This window comes from Neofelis nebulosa, chromosome 1 (genome assembly GCF_028018385.1).
Source record: "Neofelis nebulosa isolate mNeoNeb1 chromosome 1, mNeoNeb1.pri, whole genome shotgun sequence".
Lineage (NCBI taxonomy): Eukaryota > Metazoa > Chordata > Mammalia > Carnivora > Felidae > Neofelis > Neofelis nebulosa.
In genome coordinates, this window is record NC_080782.1 from 57,954,479 (window position 1) to 57,976,020 (window position 21,542).

Here is a 21,542-nt window from a genome sequence, read left to right on the forward strand (position 1 = left end):
TTTAATTACAGAAGTTGGTTTTTTTCTTGCCTTTTCTTTTGTTTGTTTTGTTTTGTTTTGACTAGCATTGCCTTCGAACTCCAAATGTATTTACTTTGAGGAAAGCATAGCTTCAGGTGAGGTTAGGGACATAACTTCTGAGCTTTCTTTTCTTTCTTTCGTTTTTTGTTTTTGTTTTTATTTTTATTTTTCTTTGGATATCTAATAACAGACATATTTAAATAAAGAGTAAAACCAAAGGACAAGTATTAAAATATGGATCTTTGCCACGAGGAATCAGATCATGGTTAACATCTAGGTTTGAGAGTAAGGACAAATTTTGATGCTGGTCATTTTTAGGATGTGTCTGTTACCTGTGTAAATTCAGCCAGTGAATGCCTGAATGACTCCATACCCCACAGCCGTCAATTTATATTCTTCATGACCAATGAATCAGTTTATCATTTACCTTTCCTTTATGAGTGACTTTTGGAAGATTATAGGAATTGGGACGGAAAGAAAATTTTCAAGTGTTCCCAAAATACCATAGATGAAAAATGCTCTCTAACGGAATATTTTCCCTGTTGAACTTGAAAGCATAGTGAATATGGAGGTTCAGAGAGTTAATTTTCAAAACTTGTTCACTCTCTTAGATTCATCTTTTATCAGTCATTTGTGGGAAGGGTAATAGTCTTGAAAAGTACCAGGTGAATAGCTCTGAAAGTAGAAGGCATCGGAGGAGTATGTAGAGACACTGACCCTTTCCACAGCCCTAGGTAATAGCTTCCAGACTTCAGGCAGTCAGCTCTGACTTTTGATATCACTGGTCAGGCTCTTGATTAATGCTCATTTTTTTCTGTGATTTTCAAGATGTGCATATCTCATTTCCAGCAAATCATAGATACATCAAAATTTCTTTTCCATCTTCTGTTCCTTGTTGATCTGAATCAGAGAAGCCATGGCTGAGAAAAATAGGAAGGGTCTTCACTGATGTATTCCTCATTTAAACTTTGATTGTTGACTCTTCCTGTTGGGTACATGAATTTCCAAGGATTTATGAGATCACTTACCATTTGCTGCTGGGGTCCTTCTGGATGGGAGGCTTCCTAGTCTCTGTGAAAACGAATGTTCTTTACAACTCACAATATTGCAGGAGCTCTTAATTTATTTTTCAGCAGTTTATAAAATTAACCAACACAGAATAAGAGCACAATTGGAATTATTATTTTTGATTGTGGGATCAGGTTATAGTCTTGCTTGTAATCTGCACAGACTAATTCTGGTTAATGTAAACAGAAAAGGAACATTAGGATGTTGGGAATTATGGAATCACCAGGAAAGATGTGGAACCTGGCACTTCTTCTGCCACTGCATACTGGGTGCCCAGCTGGAGCCCTCCACATCCCTGACACTGGGCTCTGCCACTGCCATTAGTATCAACCAGCACTACTGCCCTGGATATGGCTGTTGATACCAGGCCTGGAAGGAACCCCTGTCCTTTCTTTTGGGAGTCCCTAGCTCTCGTTTCAAAGTTCTGGGCTGGTGCATCCCTTCAATTGGCTGCATCTTGATAAAGTCTTCATACCCCTGTAACTAGGAAGTCTGGGAAATCCATACTCTGACCCTTTCATGTTCTATAATGAGATAAGAAGATTTCGATTTCCAGCAAGATATAAGTGGAATTTCCTCAAAATAAAAACAATCAATCAATCAATCAATCAATAACCAACCAGGAGGGGGAGCTGTCAACAAAACAGATAAATGAAGAGCCCCCAGCAAATATTTACCATTATCCCATGAGTGACTTTAGGGTTTTAAGGGAGGGATGACAAGTGGCTTGGTGTATAAACTTGAAAGACGACTAGCAGTGAGAACTTCTCTCTTGCTTAAAATCAATTGGTGGACATTTCTGTTTAGTATTAAGCATAACTCTTTAGATTTTGGCACACACCAATTTCAAATGCTTGTTACGTAGAGCTTTATCACCAAGCCTCATATTAAACAGTTATCCATTTGAATTCTGCTCCTGATGAAGTTAAAGATAATTTACCTCAAATGAGCTGGTTTGCCTATGTATAAATATGTAAAGTTGACAAATGGTCTGAGAAATAGGTAAATGGGATTTGCTTGAAGTACATATGGAGAACATCTGGATGTCTGTGTGATTACTTGTAAGCAAATTAATAGGAATTCTGGAGAATAGATCAGACCAACTTTCTACTTATAAATTGGTAATAATTGTGGTACTTGAAAGAAGTAAAACTGCATCCTCCTGACCCCCCCACCATAATTTAGACTTTCCTAGGCTTAAATAGGTCTTCCTCACTAAATTATTAGTAAACCTAGTGACATATATGGCCCAGGCAAGTAATCCACATCTCTAGTAAAACTTTGGCATCTAAAGGCTCAGTCTTTTATTCTTCAATTCCAAATTAATATTTATCCTCCCATCACTGTCTCCCAAGGATTTTGAGAATTAATTAGAAACAAAATCACTTTTAGCCCTTGGATGTTACATTCTGTGCTGAAAAAATATGAGATACTGAAGTGTTATTAATAATGACAAAGGTTCATCCAATAAAATAATCCAACTGGCTGAATTCTCACATGGTTGGTATTTTCTAATATAAATTACTATAGGATTAGATAGTTAAATATTGAATATTGTCTCATTTAATGCAGTTCCATGAAATATTAATGATAATGATGGTTCTCCAGTTTGGGGAATAGGCTGATTTTTTTTTTTCTAATAGCTTTGGCTGGTACTATAATGCATTTTACAAAATGATAATGAAGATATTTAAATGAAAGTGAAGCAAGAAATAAATGGCCACTGAATTGATAGATTTCAAACAGGTCAAATGTCACAAAATTTTTTAGTCTTTGTATTACATAGTTTTTTTCTCTATTCTAATGATACCACTGTGATCATTGCAGATATTTTGAGAATTTGTTAAAAGAACAGATTTACCCTATTAGGCCATGGAAGTGGAATACCGCTGATGTTGTTTAGTTGGCATGAGGTGTTAAGGTCTGAAAATTGGATTGGGCTTTGAAGGAAGGTTGGCCATGTTGAGTGTGACAGTTTGAAATAGGATTGTTCACGAAGTTAAAAAAAAAAAAGAAAAAAAACAGAGGGAAAAGTGGTGGGGGGGCGGGGGGGGTGGGGACAGTGAAAGACAGGAGAAACATTGACCAAATAGCCCCACTGGAGAGCCTTAGGGCTGTTTGCAATCAACTAAGGATTGAAGTGAAAACTTGTTAATTAAGATTTTTGTCTCAAGGTTTTTTTTGTTTTTGTTTGTTTTTTTTGTTTTTTTAATATTCCTTGTTTTGACTTTCCTTCGTGATCTTGATTCTGGCTCTTCTGTCTCAAATTAGTGAACTGAGATGATAAACAGGGTAAGTGACTATTATTGAAATATTTTGTTATGAATACACAATAGGAATTTATACCAGTGCATCAAATTGGTTTAAATTGGGTGTGAGGGTTTTTTGTTTTTGGGTTTTTTTTTTGTTTTGTTTTGTTTTTTTAATCTCTTCTCCAGAGGGGAACTTCAGTGTTCTGTGAGATGATTTTATTGAAATTGCAGTTATCCTTGTTTCAGACCTAGTAATTTGACAGTTGAAAAAGCTCTTTTTTTTGTTCTGTGTAGTTAATGTATGTGGTGTGAGTGAATACATTTTATTTTTAAAAAGTGTTTTGGGGTAGCATTCTTTTAGCAAACTTACTCCTTGATAAAGGAGCTGGCTGTAATTTGCCGAAATGACTGTTTCTTTTTCTTTAGTTGTTAGATAATTGCTCTTTGTATACACTGTGGAAATGTTCATATAGACCAGTGACAAAGCCTAGCAGATGTACGTGCAATTATCTGGAATTTAAGTAAATTTTGCATCTGATACACACAAAGCAAAGGCTTTGTCCAAGCAGGCTCGCAGAGTGGCGTGTGGATTGCTGTGAACACAATGAGTAGATTTTTAATGGACAACAAATGGGACTATTAGTAAGTCTTGTCTTTTACTTGAAAAGACACCCGCGTTAGGCAGGGCTTACAACTTATTCATATTCATAGTTGGTTCAGTTCTAAATATGACCTTTAAAACTGAAAAACATTTTTAAATGTTTAAAACGAGATGTGTAGCAGTGTTTTTATGGGAGTCCCATTCGTAATTTTCCGGAAAAAAAAATGGATGGTGAAATAAATATTTGTTTCATATGTCAATGTTAGTTTTTTTTCTGACTGTTGAGGAGAGCCTTCACGTATTAAGAATCTAAAAATGTAAAAGGGAGTTTCATATTATAAACAAATCATGCTATAGATAAAAGATAATTACAATGTTACTTTAACAACCTCAATTCACAAGGGGGACCATAAGAAAGAATATATAATAGGTCCAAATTTTACTTCATATTGTAAACAAAAGAGATCTAGCCAGTGGACTACTACTCTGCAAAAACCTCTTTTCTAAGTTTTGTTTGAGATTAATCCTTTCCACTGTGTATTTTTTTCTTGTTGTCAGACTTACATAAGTTGGATATGTGAAGGCTTAATCTTTTTCTCCATACTTATTCTTAGAAAATATTAAATGTATGAAGCTTCTTGGATTCTCTTAAAGGCCTTTAGGTCTTTGATGGGGGGGGGGGGGTGTTAAATCATTTTTACTTCCAGTGAGAGGTTACAAATAATTGGTCCAGTGGAATTCTTACTTTATAGTTTGAAGGTGCTCCATGCTATCCTGGCCTTTGAATGAAGCAAATTTCAAAAGTAACTCAGGCAACATAAAGGCGTGCCTATCTTGCTCACTTTCTGCTTTCTTCTCTAAAATGGAATCTAATAATAACTGTAGACCTTTTCTAATTCTTTTAAAAATCAGAAGCCTCCAGGGGGTCTCAGGGTTGAGTAATTATTTGAAAAAAAAAGTAGATAAAGTAGATTTGGGAAGAAATTTTTAAGAAAGAAAGGGAGAGCCTGACAGCAGTATTTTAGGCTCTGAATTAGAACAAGACAGATGTGCTGTTACTGGAATATTGTGTCCACAAAATATGCCTCCACCTTAACCACTTTTCAAAAAACAAAACACTAAACTTCTTAACTAAGTGCTTTTTATAGAATTGCGAAAATGACAGAACTTACTCAGATGCGCACTGCCAGATGATCTGTGTGTTCTACAATCTCTCCGGTGCTGTTCATGACCTCCTCACTCGCCTCTCCTTTCCCCCACCCCTGCTTCCATTTCTTAAACTATCAAAGGCTATCTTTAGGCTTGGAGAGAAACCAGGTGCTTTCCTTGGTATTTAAGCAACTTGCTATTTTGAAATTCCCTTAGAGAAATGTGAGCATTTTTATTTCTGTGTCTTGAAGCATCCCTTTCCCTTTTCTGAAGGAGAAGCTGCTTATATAATACCCAGAAGCAGACCCTTGGGAACCACCGAACTATTTTATAGATGTTTTGCAGGAAAAGGAACGCCAAATACTCCTGTGTCATTCATGGCCTCCCATGGGGGGTCTCAATTTGAGGTATTTGCACAATAGCAGATTCTCAGAAGGATAAATATATACAAATCCATCTTTCAAATTGAGTGGAATCAGTAGGAAGCCGCACCTAGAAGGATGAGAGCCCACTAATAGCTCAGCCCGAAAAAGATTCTTGAACAGTTCCACAGCCAGGGCCCAACTGTCAGCAGAGCTTGCCAGGGAGACAGATGCTGCGGTTGGAAGACAGTTTTCCTCAGTTAGATATTGTGTTCTTGTAGATGGCCAACCATGACTCATGGGGGAAACCAGAGAGAGAGAGAGAGGAGAAGAGAAGAGTAAATTAATCATTTTATTAATCCCTATTTAGAATTCAGTCATGTAACTAAATGTCAACCTGGTGAACTTTCCATGAAACCAGAAGGGCTGTAAGACAGTTGCAGGGTTTGAAAGTTATGCCAGGTGATAAAGGCGTCTAATTTAACCTGCAGATTAAATGGCTGACACAGTTTCAGAAGGATACCTGTGGAAAATAGTAATGCAGGAATTATCTCATAATCCAGGCTCAAAGAAAGCATGCTTTCGAAGGATTGAAAAGACTTGAATCACTTTTCCATGAGAGATAAGTTGGTTCTCTGTTCACTGTTTCTGTATCTGTGTGTATTTATGTATAAAAGGTATGTTTGTGAAAGATAATCTTTTCCTCATTATTCTTCTCCTTCCTTTGTACCTCTTTCAGTACGTATGTGATGTGATATGATGTGTGTGTGTGTATGTGTGTGTGTACAAATAACTTCCCTACACAGAGGTGGTACATTAAGCCCAGGTTGCTGGTGTACCTTGAAATACCAGCTTTCATGTACATTTGTCAATCACTTTCAGATCTCCTAACTCTCCACCACAAGCAGCTGGTTAGATCAAAGCAGAATATCTACTGTCTGAAAGACAGGGAAACTCAGTTTTTGTAACTCACGTCTCTAGCCAGATTGTGAGTTTCCTACAGATTCCCAGAAAGGGTTAATACTGTAGGTAGTGGTTTTAACTTTTCTTCTATTTTACTTTTTTTTAATGTTTATTTATTTATTTTGAGAGAGAGCACGCAGGAGCAGGGGAGGGACAGAGAGAGACGGAGACAGAGAAGCCCATGCAGGCTCTGCCCTGTCAGCCCAGAACCCTAGGAGGGGCTAGATCTCATGAACTGTTAGATCATGCCCTGAACTAAGATCAATAGTTGGATGCTAAACCAACTGAACCACCTAGATACCCCTCTGGTTTCCTTTTTTAAACTTTTCTCGTTTCCTTTGAAAAGAAACAAGAGTTTGGTACAGTTTCCCTCATTGTCACATGTTTGGGTCTGAGGAATTGAGTCTCCCTTTGAGCCAAGTTTCACTCCTAGATCTACTCTGTAGGTCTCCAAAACTGGAATAAGCTATGTGTTTGAGTCCCTGACAGCAGCCCTTCTGCCAAACTTTTGATCTACCATTTTCAGAAGTGTCACTTTTCAGATCTGCATGTCCTTCATGAGTTGGGATGGCAGATTGCCAAAAGGTGTGTGTTTGAGGAAAAAGCAGGCTTTTATTTTGTCCCCATAACCAGCTATTTGGAGGGTACTCTAGGCACTGGAAATCACAGCTGTGGAGCCAATTTAGAGAGAGTAATTCACAAGTGACTTATGGAAGAGGTAGGCTGCCTTCTTGAGCCCCCATGCCTGTCTGGCCAATATGGAACTGTCTGAGATGAGGCTCTTCACCTCGGGGTTTACGTGTCTTTCACTGTATCTCATGTCAAATCAAGCATTAGAGACGATCCTGTCAATCTGTAGCACTCTCTGGAGAACCTGGGGTCTCGAAGGCCCTGGGTCATATTGATCCTTGAGTGAAAGTGCTTGCATTTCTTCTGAGGTTTAGCAAAAGAATGATGACATTTTTCATTTAACTGTTTCAGACACTTACATGTGAATGCACAAAAAGCTGAATCATTCTTGTACACATGCCAGAGAGGTTGCTGTATTTCACATCGCCTTACACATAGTATGTTCTCGATAAATATCTGTTGAGTAAAAGCAACAAAGCAATGTCGATTTCTTTTCCTTTGAAAATATGGGAAGAATGTACTATGTGATTTTTTTTTCTGTTTAACAATGACTGGCTGAATGAGTTATCTTGGTCTCATGGATATATAATAATGTTTTATCATTATACTTTCTTTTCTCTTATCAGTACAGAAATTGACACAAATAAGAATGAAGGGCATATTAACGTATTGAACAATAAGTTTGTGGCACAATTAGGATTAATAGCATCCTGAATTAGCTGTCCATCAAATGATTAATATGAAGGTATTTTAAATCATTTTTTTTCTTTTTATCCTTCCTGTTAATTAAAACATGCTATAGGGGTTACTATATAGGAGTTACAAAAGTAGTCATCTTTTCTGGCACGAGAAGATGCACCATTACTACTTCCAGTATATGAAGAAAAGCCAGTTACATCACGTTTTGCTTGAAGTTAAGAAAAGAGCTAATGTAATCACTGTAACATAGGGGTCAGCAAACTATAAACTATGGGTTAATTTTGACCAAGTCCCTGCTTTTATATACCCATAAGCCAAGAATTGTTTTTATATTGTCAAGAGGTTGAAAAAAATGAAAAGGAGAATAATTTTAAGGGTACTTAAAATGATATAAAATTAAAATGTCTATGTCCATAGATAAAGTTTTATTAGGACACAGCCATGCCCATTCGACTGCATGTTTTTGATGACTGCTTTTGTACTATAACAGTAGCGTTGATTAGTATGGCCCACAGGCCTAACTGTGTACTATGTGTCCCTTCACAGAAAAAGTTTGCTGGCCCTTATCTAATGTTGGTTGGCAGTGCTTCAAAGGCAGTGCAACAAAACTGGCGCTCTTTTTCTATGGGTTCATATATATTATTGGGTTTGACCTGCTTTGGGATTTTTGAGTTGATAGGTGATTGAATATGTGAGCCAAAGGAAGATTTTGTGCCTGAATAAAATGATGCTATTTCTAATGTTAGCTCCCGGTTTTAGAACAGAATAGACAATATTTCCCTGTGAGATAAGGAAGAGATGTGTTCAAAGGACAAGGCTTTACCCCAAAATTTGAACTTTCTATTCTTTCGTGTTGATGATCCTTTTCAAGCCAGTTTGATCCCCATCTTTACACACCCACACAGCAGTTATTCCTGGCTGCTTTGTTTTTTATCTGTACAATTACCGGGGGCATGTATTACTGGTTTTTATTCACATGCATTTGGACCTCACCTCTACACCAGATGAACTTACTATCATTTAAGAAGTATATAGAGTAGTATTATGATGTGTCAGGACTTGTGCCTAGCCCCAGGATCAGAAGAAAGAAAGAAAAAAAAGGAAGGGAAGGAAGGAGGGAGGAAGGAAGGATGGAAGGAAGGAAGAGTGAAAGATGGAAAGGAAGGGAGGGAAAGAGAGAGAAGTCTGTCTCAACATGCCGTCAAAGACCTGCCAGTAGTAATAAGCAGACACAAATTATTTTAGTGTGAAATGTTAAATAAAGTACATAATAGCTATTTAAAAATAAAAACATGCTATTTATTGATCAGATGTTCTAAGCACTTTATATATATAATGTAATCCTCAAAAGAGTCCCATTCTTTGTAAAAGAAAGAAATTGAGGCAAAAAGATTTTATGGAATCCACCTGAATACTTCAGTGATGGAGTAGAGATTAGACTCTAGGCCATGTTATTCCAGAACCTTACTCTAGGTCACTATTCTGCAGGGCTCTCCCTGAAGTTCAAACACCATATTTTATATATACAGGATGTGCCATCAATAAATAAGCTTTTTTTTTAAGAGAAAGAGAGAGCAGGAGAGCAGTGGGGGAGGGGCAGAGGGAGAGAGAGACGGAATCTTAAACAGGATCCACACTCAGCACAGAGTCCTATGTAGGGCTCAATCTCACGGCCCTGAGATAATGACCTGAACTGAAGTCAAGAGCTGGATGCTCAACCAACAATCCAGGTGTCCCTGGCTTTTTTTTTTTTTTAACTAAAACACAATGAATGAGTCTGAGTGAGCAAGGCAGAAAAATCAAGACAAAAGAAGGCACACCAGAAATCACATACCAAGGTGTGGAGCCCAGAGAGAAAGTGATGGATTTGGGGATAACAGATGTCTTCATTCACTTGATCTGAATTACAGCATTAGTGAAGGAGAGTGCTAGAAATTGTAGGAGTCAGATAATTCATGAATCATTGATTTGTTCGGCAAACACTTATTGAGATTATGTTAAGTACCAGGCACATATTTCAGCACCAGGGTGGTAAATACACATGTATTCTATGGTCTATTGGGATAAGATAGAAAAAAAAATAAACAAATAAAGGTCAAAATAATTTTAGAAAATGATAATGACTTGGAAGACAAGAGGGAGTGCTATTTATGTACATAAACATACATGTATGTGCCACATGAACCAGTTAATAGAAAAGGTGGACAGAGTGGGCTTCTCTGAAGGCATGGTATTTGAGCTGAGACTTCACTAGCAAGAAGGAATCAGGCATTTGAATAAGTGTGGGATTCTTTCAGGTAAAAGGAACAGTAAATGCCAAGGCCCTGAGGTAGAAATGAAAGGGGAGCGTTGGCAAGATGAAGAAGAGACCAGATGTGGTTACAACAAGGTTAAGGAGGAAGAGAGTGCTCCATGGTGAGATCAGAAAGATGGTCAGTGACTAGACTGTGAAGGATTCTGTAGCCATGGTGAGGAATCTTCAGATTTTATTCTCTCTGAAATAAGAATTTATTGGATAATTTTAAGCAAAGGAGTGCTGTGATCATATTCATATATTTTTTAAAGAAAAATCACCCTTCCTGAGTGTTACTGTACCTAAATTATGCTTCAGTACATCTGACTTGAGAATAGTTAAACGTGTAGTTCCAATAATTCGTTTATAGGAAAGAGAAGGAAAGAGGAATACATTTAAATGGACATGATGGGGATATACTCAGCACACCTCTAACTTTGTTCTGAAACTCAGTTTTCCAGCCAAGCAATGATTAAGGTGAAAGTGGTATCTGGAGTAAGATACAGACAGGTATGGGGTGTATTTCCAAGGTGGAGTTGACAACTTTTGCTGTTGAATTGGGTGCAAAAAGAAAGGAAATGGTGAGAACCAAGGACGACATGTAGGGTTCTGGTTTGGGCATTGAGTAAATGGCTGCCCCATTTACATAAAAAGAACATCTTTTGGGGGACAGATGCCAAAACCACACCTGAAAATAATGCGGGTCCCCCAAAGACAGATTGGTGTTAGGAGTAAGAACAGATTAGGGGGTTGAAGCTTAGAGTCAGGGAGTCTGAGGTGGGAGGCCACTGTGGTGATTCAGGTGAGCAATGCTGAGTGCATTGACTGAAGTAATAGAAGTCAGAATGGAGAGAAGGCAAGGGATCTGTAACATATTTAGGAAGAGGAATCAATATGACTTCGCTGGAGGTAGGAAGGAAGGGAGAGGGAAATCTTACAGTGCTTTCAGGTTGGTGGTGAGCATATGGTAGGTGGTGAGCAGTTTTAATTAGGGCAGAAACAAGTTTTGTAGGAAAAAGTTAGAAGCCCAGTTTTGGCCACCTGATTTTGAGATGCCTTTAATAGGGATGCCCTGTATGGTTAGACATGAAGGCCTGAAGCTCAAAGGAGAAATATGGACAAGAGCCCTCTGGTAGTGTCAGGGTGAGCAAAATGGCTCACATATTTAAAAGAAGAGAGCAGAGGTCTGGGAAGCACCAATACTTTCAGCTGAGGCATACCAGATTGAAAAGTGATACAAGAGCAGGACTCTGAGAGAGTAATGTACACTGAGGTGGAAAAGAGTTTCAGGAAACAGGACACTACAGTTGGCATCATGCATGATAGTGGGGTCTGTAAGATTTGGATTGGAAAGTATCATTGGACTTGGTCATGAAGAAGCCACTGTTAAATTTTAGCAAAAATCACAGGCAGTGGAAGGCAGGGCTACGTTGGGTCAGTCAGTTAATGAGACTTCAGACCTAAACCAGCCAAAATTTAAGTGAAAACCAAATAGAGATCAGGAAGATCAAAAAGAAAGGAAACATTTCTATCAAGTATCAAGTTATAGATGCCAAAACCTATCTGAATCGTTAGACATTTCCTCTATCATCATTAATAATCAGGAAATTTATTTTAATTTGCTTTATGACATTGGATGGTTCAGATGAGGATTTTATTTTGTAAATTACATTTACAAGTTTGTGATTGGAAACATATTGGAAATCAATCTGCAGGCAGACTTTTATAATTCCAAAGTAATCTCTAACTACTAAATTCATTTGTGTATTTGTTGCTTAAAGAAAAGTCCACCAAAAATGTAGCTGATAAATAATTCTCTTTGCCAAAAATAATAGATGTTTGAGTCATGTTATAGATTTTTGGGGTATATCATTATGCATTTGGTCTGATGCTTGATTAGGGACCACTTATTGAATAGAACAGAGAAAATAGATTGGAAAATTTTAAAAACAGGATATTTTTTAATATCCTGTTTTTTAAATTTTATATTTTTAAAATTTAAATTTAATCATGATATCCCAGTATCTTACATAGAACTAGTTTTTGGAATGAATAAATGGTTAAATTCATTATAAATGCTATAAATAAATGTATAAATAAATGGTTGTGTGTCTAGATAGGCTTGTTGGAACTCTCTTGCTTTCTTCATAGAAATATTTTCCTTCCGAAATTTAATTGGGTATTTTTGTTTTCAATGTTTTATTTTTATTTTTGAGAGAGGTAGAAAGAGTGCACACACAAGTTGGGGAGGGGCACAGAGAGAGAGGGAGACCCAGAATCCAAAGCAGGCTCCAAGCTCTGAGCTTTCAGCACAGAGCCTAATGTGGGGCTCGAACTCACTGGGAGATCATGACCTAGGCCAAAGTTGGATGCTTAACTGAGTGAGCCATCCAGGTGCCCCTAATTAGGTGGTTTTAAAATATTTTACAGGGGCGCCTGGGTGGCGCAGTCGGTTAAGCGTCCGACTTCAGCCAGGTCACGATCTCGCGGTCCGTGAGTTCGAGCCCCGCGTCAGGCTCTGGGCTGATGGCTCAGAGCCTGGAGCCTGTTTCCGATTCTGTGTCTCCCTCTCTCTCTGCCCCTCACCCGTTCATGCTCTGTCTCTCTCTGTCCCAAAAATAAATAAAAAACGTTGAAAAAAAAAAATTTAAAAAAAAAAAAAATATTTTACAATTTACTCAGGTAAAAGCTCTCTAATCCTCAGACCTTCTTGAGGAAAAGTAAGCTGATTATCATGTGTATTAAAATTTTATTTGTGTTGTTGCTGTTATTTCCTGAATTTCTACTTTGCTTGATACAAAATGACAGTTTAGTCCATTAGCCAATTAGTTAATCAGCTTGTCACGTGGAGGTTTGGAGATGAAAATGTAGGCTGGTGTGAAAACTACCTGAAATTGGTCTAAATCCAAAAGTTCCACATTTCCAAATTAAGACATTGTTTTGATTTGATAAGAAACTCAAGTTTTCACTTTATAGGTTTACAGTTTCAAGGAAAAAGTTTGGCCTTATAACCTTCACGCATAAGCCTTGGTTAAAGGTACTGAAGTTAGATAATGGAAAGGAAATCATCTCCTAACACTAACAGCATCATGAGTTACTCTCATTTTCTTCAGGCTTATGGAAAAACCATTCTCAAGGCATTCATATTTCATGTTTCTTATTCTCCAGAGTGTAGGCAGTAATCTTATATCTTGAATCTTGATTTCTTTCTCTTTACACTAGTACTAACCTGATTTATGGGGTTGGAGAAGTTATGGTATGCGTGGACATCTGCCCTTATACTTCATCTCATGAAAAGAGCACTGTCCAACAAGACCTATCCAAAGTGGAATAAAAAACAAAAATCTGAACAGTAACAATAATAACAAATGTAAGTTAAATGTCTCTTACTTTTGCACGGTCCTTGACTATTAGATTCAATCAAATTTCAGGCTCTCCAAAGCTGGCTGCAAAAACCTGCCTTGTCACATTTTATTGCAAATGTTGCTTTCCACCATATCTATGAGAACAGCCCATTGGATCAAAAGAAATAATAATCACTGTATGGGTGACAGTGATTGTTTCATACAGAAAAGCACATAGTACAAGCTTGTTGATAGCTGGAATTTGACTACCGTTCCAGTTCTCTCCCCCTGCCCCCCATCTCTTTTTTAATAGACAAATGTCTTTGGAGTCTCCAATTGCTTATTTTATTTTGCTTTCTGTTGCTCTTGCTTGTTACGTATTCAGTGAGTTTCTTACGGAAAGAGTTACTTGCTCAGGTTCATTTAATTCATCATAAAAATTCTTTTTGCATTTAAATCAAATTGATTCTATTCACAATAATATTTTTTCCCTTCTTGTAACAGTAAAATGACAAGGGATATTTTTGGACAGACTCTGTAGTTCGTATGAAAAAGAACTATGAAAGAACGATCTTTTTCGGAAAAAATATCACTGGAAGAGCAGAGGCATTTTGGATCTGTAAATCACTTAGGAGAGCATTTAGTTTAACCTCCTAAAAGGGTAAATTTGGACCAAAAAGCAAGGAAACAACTTGTAAAAACATCTGTAAAACTTGCTGTACTGTCTAAATGAAAGTAATCATAAGATATTAAATTGCATGCTAGTTCTTTATCTTTAAAGTAAAAGATTAACGCTATATTTAAAATCTCATCTTGAGAAAAGAATTATAACTATCAGTTAAAGCAGTCTAGAGTAAAATAATTTATAAGCATTCAAAATTTGTTAATCAGTAAATAATGATAATATAATAATGATAATAGTCTTTTAATTATCCCTAATTATTTATTTAATTAGGTAAGGGTTTCTTCTTAAAAAGTAATAGATACTCAAGAGGTCATTTTGCAATGATACGGATTTTTCCCTTTAATTTAAAGATCCTCCACATAAAATATAATTAAATATAATTAATATATTTAAAATTCTTTTTGCCTGGCAACATTTTTTCATAAAACCCTCTAGGACTCATTTGCAAAGCTGCTTTGAAGTTAATTTCATGCAGATCATCCTGATTTGTAGTTGTAGTGAATTATTGTTAAACTAAAAGAAAAAAAGAGCAGAAAAATCCAAATCATCCAAACTTACCATTTATTTCATCTTTTGTTTAAATTGGTTTACTTTAAACCATGCAAGTGATACTAAGTACTTCAAGTCTCTAATAAATTAAACAGACATGATAGAATCTTTCTATGAATTAATATAGGATACAGAAGAACTGCCGTTTAATAATCCAGGTGTCTTCACCCAAGAACACTTATTAAGATACCTATCACCTCATTAAAATGTTCCTACAAACAAAAAACCTCTTCTAGAGTGTTCTTTTCCTTTTAAACTGTAATTTGGATAATTGGGGGAAGGGTATTTTCATTACACAAATACGTTCTAGTGCTCACCTCAGAGTTGCTTAATTGTCAGTGAATAGGTCAGTGTATCATTCCTCATAAATATTTGAAGTTTTAGTTGAAATCACTTCATGACACAAATGATAAGCTTCTGTCTTATAGCATAATTTAATTCACTGTGACCACAAGGTCAAATTTACTTTAAACTCTCTATAATGTGTATTTGTGATTGACAATCACCATTTGTTGCGTGGTTGGTAAGGTAGAACTTGTTTTATATCTTGAAATCATAAAGGCATTTTGAAGATCTACATCATTTCAGGGCAAGACAGTTAACCCTGTAAGTGTCTCCTTTTTAGAAATAGAAAATTCAGTGAATAAATACTTAGACTGGTAATCTTGGAAGAGAGACCCGTATTGTACGATAGAATGTACAGCACTTTACATTTTCAGATTGTTCATTACTAACAAGGAGTGTGTCTAATGAGCGTGTTAGCTTCTTACTTAGAAAATACACTCAACTTTCAGTTACAGGCTTTTGGACTCTCTAGTTTGTGGATTATCTGCAACAAAATGTTAATCCCAGCCATGATTCCGAGTCAGTTCCTTTGCTCAGGAATTGTAATTCATTTTTAATATTAGCCTTAGGGGTAGAAACATGATTAGAAATGCAGAATAATGCTTTCATTCAAAACCAATTAAAACGACTTTGGATTCTCCAACATAACGGGTAATTCACAGTGCTGTATTTCTCCATTAGGATAGATTGAGTTTGATGTATTGAAGGATGATTTAAAACTTAGTCACTGAAAGATATTTCAAGAAAACATTTAATTCTAGTTTTTACTGATGAAGAAAATACTTGGTTTTGTGTCTCATTTGAAAAATGAGAAATCCTGTTATATCTTGGCAAAAGAAAAGTTCGGCTTCTTTTTTTTTTATCTGTAACAAAAATCATGTTTCATATAAACTATACCATGTTTACCTTAAGCTAGCTATTTGCTGCCCTTGAATAAAGTATCATTTTACAGTATATTCTCTAGTATATAGAGAAGCCATCACTTATAAAAGTTATTTATTTGTGGCAGTATTATGTAATCTGGTCCTTTTTTTTTTATTTTAAGCAGGAAAAAGAACAGCTGAAAAGAAGATAGTAACAAGAATATTCTATACTGTATTTTGCCAGATCCTTTGGATTTGCGTTTTAAGACATCATCATGTTTAAAATCAAAGATGGGAAATATTATTACTCTTTGAATTAGTATGTGGCTTATTGTTTTGTTATGAGTAGGTACATTAGTAGGGAAATAAAACTTGATATCGTAAAAATATTTTAAATAGTTTTCCAGCTGGTGGTATGTGTTCATTTTAGGCTCTGTGCTCCCCTGGGTTAGCAGGCCTTCACTATTGAATGTCCAAGAAGCACTTTCCTTCTACCATGCAGCCTGCTTGACTGATAGGAATGTGGAAAGGAAGCCTGGCAGATGTACTTTAAAATTAAGTAAAAAGAACTTAGTCAAATCATATTATTCACCTAGACCTCACTTTGGAACTGACCTTTCTTTCCAGCTGTTTTCCTAATATGATTGGAATGCTGAGTTAGGAAAAATAAATTAATTCAGCCATCCATTTACAAAATTTAAAAGGTCCAGAAAACTTCTACAATGCAAGTTATTAAGAACCATTTTATCAGGGAATTTTTTAAAAAACAAAGTCTGGGAAGGAATCTGTTTTGGTTTGGTTTTTCTTTTTATTGGAATTCCGTGAGTCTATGTGCTGGCTCACTGTTTCCAAGGCGATGCGGTAGGGATGGATTCAAGGGCTTTCTTCTGTAGTGGCGTTTATGTTTCTGCATGTCGTATGTATAAATTTACAGGAAGATCTCTTTTTATTTTTATTTTTTTCAATGTTTGCTTATTTTTGAGAGACAGAGACAGAACGAGCGGGGTGGGGGCTGAGAGAGAGGGAGACATAGAATCCGAAGCAGGCTCCAAGCTCTCAGCTGTTAGCACAGAGCCCACGCAGGACTCAAACTCACACACCTTAAGATCATGACCTGAGCCGATGCTTAACCCACTGAGCCACCCAGGTGCCCCCAGGAAGATCTCTTGAATGTTACAAATAGTCTGTTGGGGGGGTAGGAACATTTAAAAGATGTAAAGATTTGTCACCTCTCCCTGGGTATCAGGTATATGCATTTCATTAGTGTGTCAGTCAACAGAATGTCAGTTTCTGATTGAAACCTGCAGAACATTCTTTAAGAACACCATTGGTATTTAATAATAATGATAGAAGGCTGCTCTTTTCCCACCATTTTAGACTTTTAAAAATGGCTTCCTTGCCTTCTAAGAGTGCAGAAGACAAGATGATCTCTTGCCGTAAACAATATGCACTATACCAAACTTCTAACTCCATGGCATGTTTCCAATATGTTTAATTTTTTTAAGGAATCTTCACTTCTTTTGATATATGTAGATGTACTTATGGATAGTCAATGCTCATTTTTGTTCTAACTGCTGAAGTCTAATTTAATTGTAATAGGACATAATAGAGAGGCGGCAAATACAGCCCTTTGAGTCTAGGTTAGCGTTCCTCATTCTTAAGGACCTGCAGTTTGGAGGTTCCCTCCCACTTATTTGAAGCCAACCTAGGAGTCCTGAAATTGTGCACTCAGATCCCAACTACTCTGTGGTTAGCCAATCATATTACTATGTTTACCATGGGGTTTGTAAAATATAAGAATGGCCAGACACCAGATATTTTTTAGGGAGTTTTTGGTCAGTTCAACAAGAGAAGAGGATATGCATACACCCCTTTTCCACTATTGATCTGTTAAAATTGCTAAGTATATGGGAACGTATTTCTTTACAGTAAGTAGTTTTTAATAAACAAGTTGTTTTGGAGCACCTGGGTGGCTCAGTTTGTTAAATGTCCAAATCTTGATTTCGGCTCAGGTCATGATCTCACAGTTGGTGAGTTCAAGCCCCTCATCAGGCTCTGTGCTGACAGTGTGGAGCCTGCTTGGGATTCTCTCTCCTCACTCTCTGCCCCTCCCCCCACTCAGGTGCACTCTGTCTCTCTCACTGTCTCTCTCTCAAAATACATAAAATAAAGCTTAAAAAAATCACTCCAAGTTTTTTTTTTAAAGAAGCAAGTTGTTTTATCACTTGATTTGGTTTTATTTGAAAATGCTAATAAAGCATGACATTGAAAGAAAATGCAAAAATTAAAGAAAGAAAAACTTCTAAAATCAGCCATATTCCCATAACCTAGGTAAAACCACTATTAAAATGTAGATGGTATGTGTTCTTCTAAAGAAATGCATTCTTATTTACATGTATGTATATGTGTACTACAGAAATGTATCAGGTATCTGATACATTTAAGTACGTAATAAGAATCATTTATACAGTACTACACATTCCTTTTTTAAACCTCACATTATATCATGTTTTTTAAGCCAGTAAAAATTCTTCAAAAACATAATTTAATGCCTGCGTAGTACATGATTCTGTTTAATGCATTTTCATTCGTTTACCCGTTCTCCTGCTATTGATTCCTTAGAGCTTTATAATTAATGGAGATGCTTGCATTTTGAATATTATTGCAATGCTTTAACATACATATTTCCATTTCTTTCTGCCTTATTCCCCCATTGCCCAGAATGACTGTGTGTACTTGTCTGTTAATTTCAGGATCGCATATGTAGACTTAAATCCCAAAGGCATTTCTCAGCATGCAGTTAAAAGGGCAAGCCTATTAACTCTGAGAAAATATTTTAATCTGAGAATTTTTCAATTAAAGGAAAAGAGCTTATAGAAGTTAATTTTGATGCAGCATGTTTGATCTTTTACCTTATTTGTCTGTTAATTTATGGACGCAATTCATGCAAAGGCAAAACAAAAGTATAAAAGCGGATAGACAGAAAGATAGATAAGTGCTAGTTTTGTTTGCTATTCCTTCAGTCTACTCTTTCCCCACCATCCCATAGTAGCTTTTATTTTAATATCTTGATGCTTATCATTTCATACTCTACAATAGTCTTATATAAATAAAGAATTAAATAAGGCTTCCCACTTGCAGAAAAGAAAATCTGGTGTCTTATTCATATTATACATTCTCCCCTACTCTACTCATATATCATGGTCAACTCTATAGTTAAATGTATGTCTCTAATTCATTCTTTTTTATAGCACATAATACCCATGAGTAGCAGGTAAGGTTCAATCTTTCTATTTTATGCCCACTGGCTCCTGGTACACTTTCACTCCCACCAGCCAACATCTGCTCTCTGAGGGACTTGGCTCCAGATGCCAGAATCTGACTTATATCCCATTGGTGGAGCCTGGAACTGACAGGTGCAGGGGTCTGTCTAGGCTGACCATGACCCCAGTGGCCTCCATAATCTGTTTGTATAACTCAGCCAGTTAGCTACTATGGGTCACTGCTTGAGACTGCACACTGGCCTCCCTTCCTTCTGTGTCCCCCTTCCTTACCTGCTTTTCCTAAAGCACATCCAGATAAGTCAGTTTACATGAATCCCGTTTCAGGGTCTGTTTCTAGGGAATTCAATCTGAGACATCTAGTGTGCATTATGATTTCTTCCATGTTAATGGACATTTAACTAATTTATAGTTTTGGCTTTTGCAACCTTTCCTTCAATTTTCAAACTTCTATAAACATCCTGACGTGCAGCTGTTTTTGCTGCTGTTGTTGTTGTTGTAGGATAGAAGCTTCCTAACATTGAGCTGTTGTCGTTTTTAAATTTTAATAGACAGATCCAGAAGAGGGGTCCCTGGGTAGCTCAGTTGCTTAGGCATTTGACTTTGGCTCAGTTCATAATCTCACAGTTTGTGGGTTTGAGCCCTGCATCGGGCTCTCTGCCATCAGCACAGAGCCCACTTCAGGTCCTCTTGTCCCCCTCTCCCTCTGCCCCTCCTCAGCTTGTTCTCTTTCTGTCTCTCTCAAAATAAATAAATAAGCTTAAAAAAAAAATAGAGCCAGAAGAAAACACATAAAAATGTTGGCAGTAATTCATACTCCTTCCAGCAATGGATGAGTGTGCCTGCCTGTACCCTTTTCCTATACCCTTAATCACACTGAGTATTAACAGTTTTTAAAAATTGCCCCTAATCTAATTAGTCTGAAATGGTTTTTGTTATAATTTCCGCTTACGTGATTACTAGAGAAGTCGGGCTTGCTCTCATATGTGGGTTTTGTTTGTAGTGCTCTGTTTTTCCATTTGCATTATCTTTGTGAATTGGCAGTATATTTCATATTGGGTGTGCTACCTTTTTCCTAACAATTTTCAGGATATGTTTGTATTGGGATATCTTAACTCTTTGTATACATATATGTTAAAACTATTTTCTTGTAGCTATTTGTTTAGACTTTGTCTCAAAATTCATTTAGAAGATCAAAATACGGAGGATGTTTCTAAGGAAACATCCACGTTTGGGAACGGTGCCTGCCCCTTCGATTCCCAGCGTATTGACGTACACATTTGTGAATCATATGCATCATCCCTATTTGGGTCATTGTGCACAACTCGAGTAAATGCAGACCGTCCTATTTATAGGAATACGCTTTAGGAATTCCCACAACAAAGCTTTTAGCATCGGTCCTGCAGGCTGTCCCACTTCCAGCTTTGTGCTTCACATCGAGACATGACAGGAAACGGATCAGAGGCCTGGCTGTTCAAGTGTGTGGTTATCAAGCACTTGTAAGAAAATGAGCTTCCACCAGAAAACGTGAGAGGATCAACTCCATTGTGCCATTCAGATCAACTCATTTACACCCTTCAAAAGAGACGTGAGCTCCAAAGTTAAATTTTAGGCTTGAATTGTCTGTTGTGATGGCTTATATTGATTAAATGATCAGGTGGTCACATGCACACACACACACACACACACACACACACACACGCACACATGCCCACCCACCAATCCCACTCTATCCCATTCTCTCCTGTGGCTAATCTGAGCAAAGAAATAGAAACATTCTTTCCTACACTTCTTGCTCCCTTGCGCTGTTCACCTTTCCTTTCCTTTCCAACCCATTCGTTAATCTTTCTGTATGACTGTGCCTTTCTTCTTACTTTCAATAATTAGAAGTATAAAGATATATGTTGTTCAAAACAAATAAATGGCTATATAATTAACAGATGTTTTGTGAAGTACCCTTTGTCTTTAGAATAAAGTGTTAAAATGTCTAATAATATTTAAGTTAAGGATTTCTGTTTCTAGTTTGTAGCCCCAATGATAGAATAATTAAGTGGTGTGGTCCCACATTTATGGAGGTAATCTTTTCAATCTCCAAATTCCTCAAAGCTTCTTTGGTCTTGGTGTTGTCAAACTTGATTTTTATTGATTTCTACATTTCAATTCACGCACATAAAAACGCTTTTTCCCCGCATCGTAGGAAAGGAGCAAGCCTGTGATATATACGTTTCCTAATTAAAGCTTAAATCTAGTTCCCAGCACTTGTGCTTCTGAAATGTTAGAACCACATAGTGAAATATTTTTAACTTTTTCCATCCATCACACTGGTTTTTAGGTTGCTGGTAATGTCAGCCAGAAAAGTATCTGAATTAAGAGCATTTTTCATAGAGACTTCTACTATACTTCTTAAATGGGTAAGTTAGTATTAAAGATATCACTG

At 36.8% G+C, this 21,542-nt stretch overlaps 1 protein-coding gene across 16 annotated transcripts in view; it reads left to right on the forward strand.

Annotated features, from left to right (window-relative positions):
* The window catches only part of TENM2 (teneurin transmembrane protein 2), a 1,977,383-nt gene that overhangs the window by 738,490 nt on the left and 1,217,351 nt on the right, over positions 1 to 21,542 (forward strand). The gene's annotated exons all lie outside the window — the stretch shown is intronic.